Below are 7,912 nucleotides of genomic sequence, written 5' to 3'. Positions count from 1 at the left end.
AAATGATAGTTAAAGGGATTTGGGAATCAGTGCCTCAAACCCCAAATATTTCACTAGCATTTAATACACAGCAGGGGAAAGATGAAGGGCCCATGGAGTTTTTAAACAGACTAAAGGAACAGATGAGAAAATATGCAGACTTAGACGTAGAGGATCCCCTTGGACAGGGGAAGTTAAAGCTCCATTTTGTCACTAATCGTTGGCCAGATATCACAAAGAAATTACAAAAAAAATAGAGAACTGGAAAGATCGGCCTATAGAGGAACTTTTGAGGGAGGCCCAAAAAGCGTATGTAAGAAGGAATGAAGAAAAGCAAAAACAAAAGGCAAAAATCAGCTCTCCACTCTACAACAAAGTACCCAAGGGGCCAAAACCTGTAAAGAACTTAAGCCCCCACTCACTAGGCCATATAAAGTGTATGAAAAAGCAAAGCAAGGGAATTTAAAAATAAAGAGAGAAAGAGAGCAGAACAAATGTCTCAAATGTGGAAGAATAGGTCACTTTGAAATGGAATGTCCTGAATGGGAAAAAGAAAAGGAACTCATCCCACTTATGGCCTTCGAGGAAGAATAGGGAAGTCAGGGGCTCTGTTTCTTTTATCTCGAGTTCCACCAAGAGCCCTTGATAAATTTAGAAGTGGGACCCAAATCCGAGCTCATTACCTTTTTGATTGACTCAGGGGCAGCTCGCTCCTCTGTTTGTTATCCTCCATCTGGTGTACTTTGTTCACAAGAAGAACTCCTGATCTCAGGAGTGAAAGGAGAAGGATTTAAAGCAAAAATCTTAGAAGAAACCAAAGTCATGGACTGTCACCCCAGGACCAACGCCCACCAGAGTAATGTTAAAGAAAAAAGCCTAATCTGACTGTCCCTTTTTCCTCTTCTCTTTCCTTTAGCTACCCCACATCTCATTATTAATGTAATCAGGTCAAAGTCACCCCAAATCATTACTTTTGATGCTTGTCTTGTTATACCTTGTGGAGACTTGCAAAGCCAAAGGCAGCTCTCTACTTCAGAAAAGTATCTTTGCCCTTCTTGGAAATTATCAGATTGGGCAGATTCAATTAACTGGGCAGTTCCCTTAGACTTGGGATATTATAAAGAAAACTCTGTTAACTGGGAATCTTGTCCTCTGAAAACAGAGTTTCTCTACCGTAGCTGGTCCAAAATTCTATGGACTACCAAAAATCAGGGTTGGACCTCCCCAACAAGTCTCTGTGTGTCCAAAAACCATACATTCCTTTCACCAAAGGAAGCCCCCACCAATTGCCAGCAAAGCCAATGTAATCCAGTACAAATTTCCATTACTATCACAGCTTCCCCAAATTCCTCCCCTTCATTAAGTCATTTCTATGGTATAGGAGCAGAGGTCGCAAGGGCAGACTCTATAGGATTTTTTGAAATGCTTTTTGTCACCCCCTCATCCCCTCCTCTCTCTCCTTCTAAACCTTCTAATCAAACTACTAGTCTCTCCCTACCCAATAACAACACCAAAGTAGCTATTGTAGAAGTTAAAGATTTAAAACAAATCCTAGCTATTGAAACGGGGTACCAAGATGCAAATGCCTGGCTAGAATTGATTAAATATTCCATTCACACACTAAACAAAAGCGATTGTTACGCCTGTGCAATGGGCAGGCCAGAGACCCAAATTGTCCCCTTTCCACTTGGATGATCCTCCGACCAACAGGGTATGAGCTGCATGGTATCTCTCTTCCAAAACCCCACAGCCTGGGGCAATAAGGCATGCCAAATTTAGCGGGATGCAGTAAGCCTAAGCCTTTTCAGGAGCTAACCAATCAGTCTGCCCTTGTTCATCCCTGAGCAGATGTATGGTAGTACTGCAGTGGACCACTACTAGGTACTCTGCCAAGTGACTGGATCGGCACTTGCACCCTAATTCAATTGGTCATCCCTTTTATCCTGGCATTTCATCAACAAAGCAAAAAAGACAATTGCAAAAAAGAAGTACCACCCCCCGCCACCGGTTCCTTTGACTCTCACATTTATATAGATGCCATCAGAGTTCCACAAGGAGTGCCAAATGAATTTAAAATTCGAAATCAAATAGCTGCAGGATTTGAATCTATATTGTTCTCATGGGTAAATGTAAACAAAAATGTAGACTGGATAAATTACATTTACTATAATCAACAGCAGTTTGTGAATTATGCTAGGGATACCATTAAACGAATAGCTGAACAATTAGGCCCTACCAGCCAAATGGTCTGGGAAAATAGAATAGCCCTGGACATGATATTAACTGAGAAAGGTGGGGTCTGTTTCATGATTGGGGTCCAATGCTATACTTTTATCCCTAACAACACAGCCCCTGATGGAACAATTACGAAAGCCTTACAGGGCCTTACCACCCTAGCAAATGAATTAGCTGAATTCTGGAATAGATGACCCTTTCTCTGGTCTCATGGAAAAACGGTTTGGAAAATGGAAGAGACTCATACCCTCAATCTTTACCCTCCTTGCAATTGTTATAGGTGTACTCACTCTTTTAGGTTGCTGCATCATACCTTGTATTTGTCGATTAGTGCAAAGGCTTATAGAAAAAGCCCTCATGAAAACCCCTTGATTCTCCCCCGCCCTACTCAGGTAAGTTCCTACTCCTAAATGACCAAGAGGAGCAACAAAGCCAGGATATGTTAAGGAAATGTGAAGAGGGAGAACTATTAAGTCAAGAGGGGGAAATTTGCCAAAAATAATAAGTTCCTCTTCTAAGCTTCCTTGGTCTTTCTTAATCTGTAATGAGCACTTAGTACTCTGCTTAATCTGTAAGGAGCACTTGTTTCTCTGCTTAATCTGTAACTGGCAAACCTCTTGCTCTGTAAACAACCCTTTTCACCTGGTTGGTAATGGACAGCCTCTCCCTTCCTGCCTAATTGGCCTGATTCAATTTCAAATGCTAGCCAATTGGGTCAGCTTAGACTGTGGGGTCTGACTCCAGCCAGTGCGGAAAGGACACAGAAATAGGAACTGCATTGGGGATAAAAACCCCTGTGCTACCCCGCTCGGTGTGCACTTACAATCAGAGGGACACAGGCAGCACCCATCTGCAGAAGTAAATGTGCCTTGCTGAGACATTTTCTGTCTAAGTGCTGGTTTTTCCTTGTGGCACTGAGCACTTATTTCTAACAGGCCTGAATTGACCTGAGCCTTGTTAAGGCTCTCCTTTGACAAAGGGAAAGGGAGGTTGAAGTCAAAACCATCAATATTTTACTAATCAGGGAATAAGAGGTCAACCTAAAGTAAGACCTCCAAGAATGTTTTCTTCCTTCTCTGATTCTTATTCTCTTCCCTGTAGCCTACTTCCCTGGGAGTATGAGTTTAGGTAAGAAAAAGAATCAATGAAGATAGAGCAAGAGCCAACCTGTACATTGCAGCAAGAGGGGCAAGGGAGGAGCTGGAATGAGTCACCGAGTAGATGGTCCCCTGAAATGCAAACACTCGGAGGCAGGGACTGCACCTACCTCAGCACTCAGAACATTTACTGAAGTGATAGGTCCACTTATAATTAAACATAATTCAATTGAAGGACAATACGTGTTCAATTTAGATATATTAGAATAGCAAGCAAGGAGGGCAGAATAGTAGCTATTATCCCACCACACAGGGACCAATACCCTGGGGACATTCTGCAAGAGACGCACCCAACACACGCTTTTTGAGAAATGAAATGGGACTATATTGTTGATTGTGAAGGGTACCAGGAGATGCTGATGTAGGACAGGTAAGCTCCATTGGGGTTTAGCCTGGGAGTTTTCTTGGCTTCACTCAGGAAAGAATCAAGGGCGAGCTGGTGGTGTTCGACAGCAACTTTTATTGAAGCAGCAGCAGAGGTACTGCTCCTTGCAGAGCAGGGATACACCGCAGGCAGTGTGCCCAGAGTATCAGCTTAAAGGCAGTTCTGCAGTCCTATTTATACCCATTTTAATCATATGCAAATTAAAGGGCAGATTATGCAGACATTTCTAGGAAAAGGGTGGTAACTTCTGGGTCACCAGGTCATTGCCATGGAAAAAGGTGGTAAAGGTTGGTTATTGCCATGGCAACAGTAAACTGACATGGCACACTGGTAGGCATGTCTTATGGAAAGCTGCTTCCACTCATCTCTGTTTTAGCTAGTCCTCAATTTGGTCCAGTGTCCAAGCCCTACCTCCAGAGTCAAGTTCTGCCTCCTACTTCAGTGCCACCCTAAAACATGCCTTTTTAGCATATGGTTTTTTTTGAGCAAAAGGCCATCATGAACCAGAAGAGGCAGTAAAAGCTTTAAAAACATGGCACAATATTTTTCTTTTGTAAAGAAAATTTACAATTTCTGAAGAAAATACCCATTTGTAAAAGGTATCTGCTCTCTTGTATCAGGAAGAGGACTCTTAACAACCTTATCAATGGAGATGGCATTGGCTTCAATCTGCACAGCAAACCTTACTAAACAACTCTTGTTGTTTGCCACACTTTTCCTGGTCATTGGGTAACTTGCCTCCCCAATCTAGAAGCCCCAGATCCCTTTTTCTTTGTTTAGCCTAAGATACTCTTTAAGTCCAAGTTCTAACATCCCTTTGGGTTACTCACCACTGGGTGCTCCCATGTTTATGAGGGATACACATCTTAATCAACTTCAGTGTGCCTTTCCCTTGTTAACCTGTCTTTTCCCAGTCTGTTTTACAGGGCTCCAGCCAGAGAACCTAAGACGAGCAGAGGAAAAAGATTACTTTTCTCCTCTCCTACAATTGGGACCTGTTTTTGTCATATTCCACAGCTTGTCTATATCATGATTTACTTAACCAATTTCCTTCTCTTAGACATTTAAATTGTTTCCAATTTTGGCTTTAAAATACTGCAGTGTATAAATTTATAGCCAAGTCTAGTATATAGCCTTCATTATTTCCTTATGATAAAATCATCCTTGTGGATTTGTTAGAAATCCACAAATGTTTGATACTCTAATTCACACTGACAAATTGCCCACCAGAAACTATACCTATTTGCAATTCTCCTGGCCATATACAAGAATGCCCATTTTCACCATCATCAACACTATGTTTTCATTTTTCAAATGAAGATGAAAAATGCATCTATGTTAAAACTAACATTTCTTTATTAATAAATAGAAATAAAATTCTTCTTTTGTGGATTGCTCCTTTTATGACTTTGACCCATTTTAATATTAAGGTGTCTATCTTTTCTATGTTTACAAGAAAAATTTAATATTAAAAGTTTAATGTTGGCCAGGCACGGTGGCCCACACCTCTCATCCCAACACTTTGGGAGACCAAGGTGGGAGGATCACTTGAGCCCAGGAGTTCAAGGTCAGCCTGGACAACATAGTGACACCCCCGTCTCTACAAAAAATAAAAAAATTAGCCAGGCGTGGTGCCACATGTCTGTATTCCCAGCTACTCAGGAGGCTGAAGCAGGAGGATCACTTGAGCTCAGGAGGTCAAGATTGCAGTATGCTGTGGTGCTGTGGTCATGCCACTGCACTCCATCCTGAGCAACAGAGTGAGACCCTGTCTCTAAAATTTAAAAAAAAAATTGTTATGCCTTTGTCATGTATCTTGCAAGTAATTTGCTCCTTTTAGTACATTGTCTTTAATTTTTTTTATGGCTCTTTACATAGAATGTTTTCACATTTTACAGAGTCAGATCTACCGATCTCTTTCTTTTTCATGGTTTCTGCCCTGGAAGCCATGCTCATCACTCAGAATTGAATTAGTTTTAAAGGAGCAAAATTAATGTTTCAAATAGAGGAACAGAAATCTGCTCTTCACATGCTCCATGAGGAAAGTGAGAGGTAGAGAGGGCAAGCGCCCTCAAAAGCTGAGACGGGTCAGAGGATGGCTGGCGCCACCTTCTCTCCACCAGGCCTTGACACACTGGAGTTGGATGGCAGCTGGTGGGTCAGCCACTCACAAACAAGAAGCTCCATGCTGCTCCTCTGGGTTGGCAGATGATTTGAAAAAATACGTGTGCCCTAAGCATCCTTTCTTAAAAAGACATTTTTTATTACCAAAAAAGGTGCTTATTTCCAAAATTTTAAACTTCACAGAAATAAATAAAATGTGAAAGAAAAATAAAATCCCCGGACCCCAATTCATTATGCCAAAAGGAAAAATTAAGCTGAAAGTTGAGTCACGCAAGAAACTGCCTTTCCTTGAGTTCCTCAGCAGACAGCTACAGATAAAAAGCTGCTGTCTCCACGGGTAGCTACTCCATGTTCACCTTATCTTATGAAAGTGCCAATTTACTGAGCATGAGAAGAATACACAATTGACCATTCCCCTACCTACCTCTTTTCTCTTGCAACGTATGGACTCAGTAATGGGACTGTATCCTCCCTCCTTCCCCTCTGGCCAGCTTTTCTCCTTAACTGAAGTCTTTGAAATCATCTTGAGAAAAAGGCACAAACCACAGATTTTTCCTGTGGTTCTGTGTTCCTTTTTGTCCTTAACATTGACCAAATAAACTTCTAAATTGATTGAGACCTGTCTCAAATGCTTTTTGGTTTACAAAGGTAAGAAGTGAAAATTTCATTTCAGTTCTCTCACAATCTAATACCTGAAAGACAAGCACTGTAAAAAAATTCAGCATCAACCCTTTCAGGCTTTTTTCCAACACATACCTTAATAACAACATAGTATGATATGGTATACTGGTATACCCATAGCATAGTATAAACATAGTGTCATATATAAAAAGGACTAATCCTATAGATATTGTTTTGCAATTTGCTCTTTTCATGTGATTTACCAAAAGCATCTTTCCATGTCTTACTTTTAGGCCTATGTTATACTATTTTGATGGTTATACAATATTTCATAATATGAACCTACCATAATTTTAGTTGTTTGCAATTTTTTATTTAAAAAAATGCTACAGCAAACATCCTTGAACAGAATTTTAAAACATCTGTGCAATCATTTGTGTGGGATAGATTTCTCAAATGAGAAAAAGACACAAATTTTAAAGTTTGGTGGAAATGATAAATTCCTTTCCCCAGAAGGTATTGATTGACATTCCCTCTGATGTTGTATGAAGGTTCATTTCTGCACATACTCATGTTAATAATGTAAATTATCATCTTTTCTAATTTTGCCAATCTGATGGTGAAAAATGGTATTTTATAGCTAAGATATATACATATATTTTTGGTGACATTAGACTCCTCTTGTAGGTTTGATATTTCTTCTGTGAAATATTTCTTCTGCAAGCTGATCATTTATATCATTTGCCCATTTTAAAAACTATTTTGTATTGATTGATAAGAATTATTTCTATATTTTGAATATTAATAGTTTTATATACATTGCAAATATTTTGTCATGCCTTTTCATTTTGTTCCTTATTTCTTCATCTGCACACAAATCTTACTTCTTTATATCATCAATTGTGTTCATCTTTTCTTTCTTACTTTGGATTATATGTTATATGTAGCTAGGCCTTCCATACTCAAGCTATAAGAATATCTTTCTATATTGTCTTTTAGCATTATTATTATTTTAATTATTTATTTATTTACTTATTTTGAGACAGAGTCTCACTCTGCTGCCCAGGCTGGAGTGCAGTGGCACAATCCTTGCTCACTGCAACCTCTGCTTCCCAGGTTCAAGCAATTTGCCTGCCTCAGCTTCCTGAGTAGCTGGGATTACAGGCGCGCATCACCGCACCTGGCTAATTTTTGTATTTTTAGTAGAGATGGGGTTTCACCATGCTGGCCAGGCTGGTCTTGAACTCCTGACCTCAGGTGAGGAGGTCCGCCTCAACCTCCCAGAGTGCAGGGATTATAGCTGTGATCCACCACCCCCGGCCTCCTTTTAGCATTATTATAGTATTTTTGCATTTAAAATTTTAATCCAACTGTAGTTCATTATTGTGGATGACACTCTTACAACCATGAG

Source organism: Nomascus leucogenys, chromosome 12, assembly GCF_006542625.1.
Source record: "Nomascus leucogenys isolate Asia chromosome 12, Asia_NLE_v1, whole genome shotgun sequence".
NCBI classification, from domain to species: Eukaryota; Metazoa; Chordata; class Mammalia; order Primates; family Hylobatidae; genus Nomascus; species Nomascus leucogenys.
Note: the sequence above shows the minus strand (reverse complement) of the source record.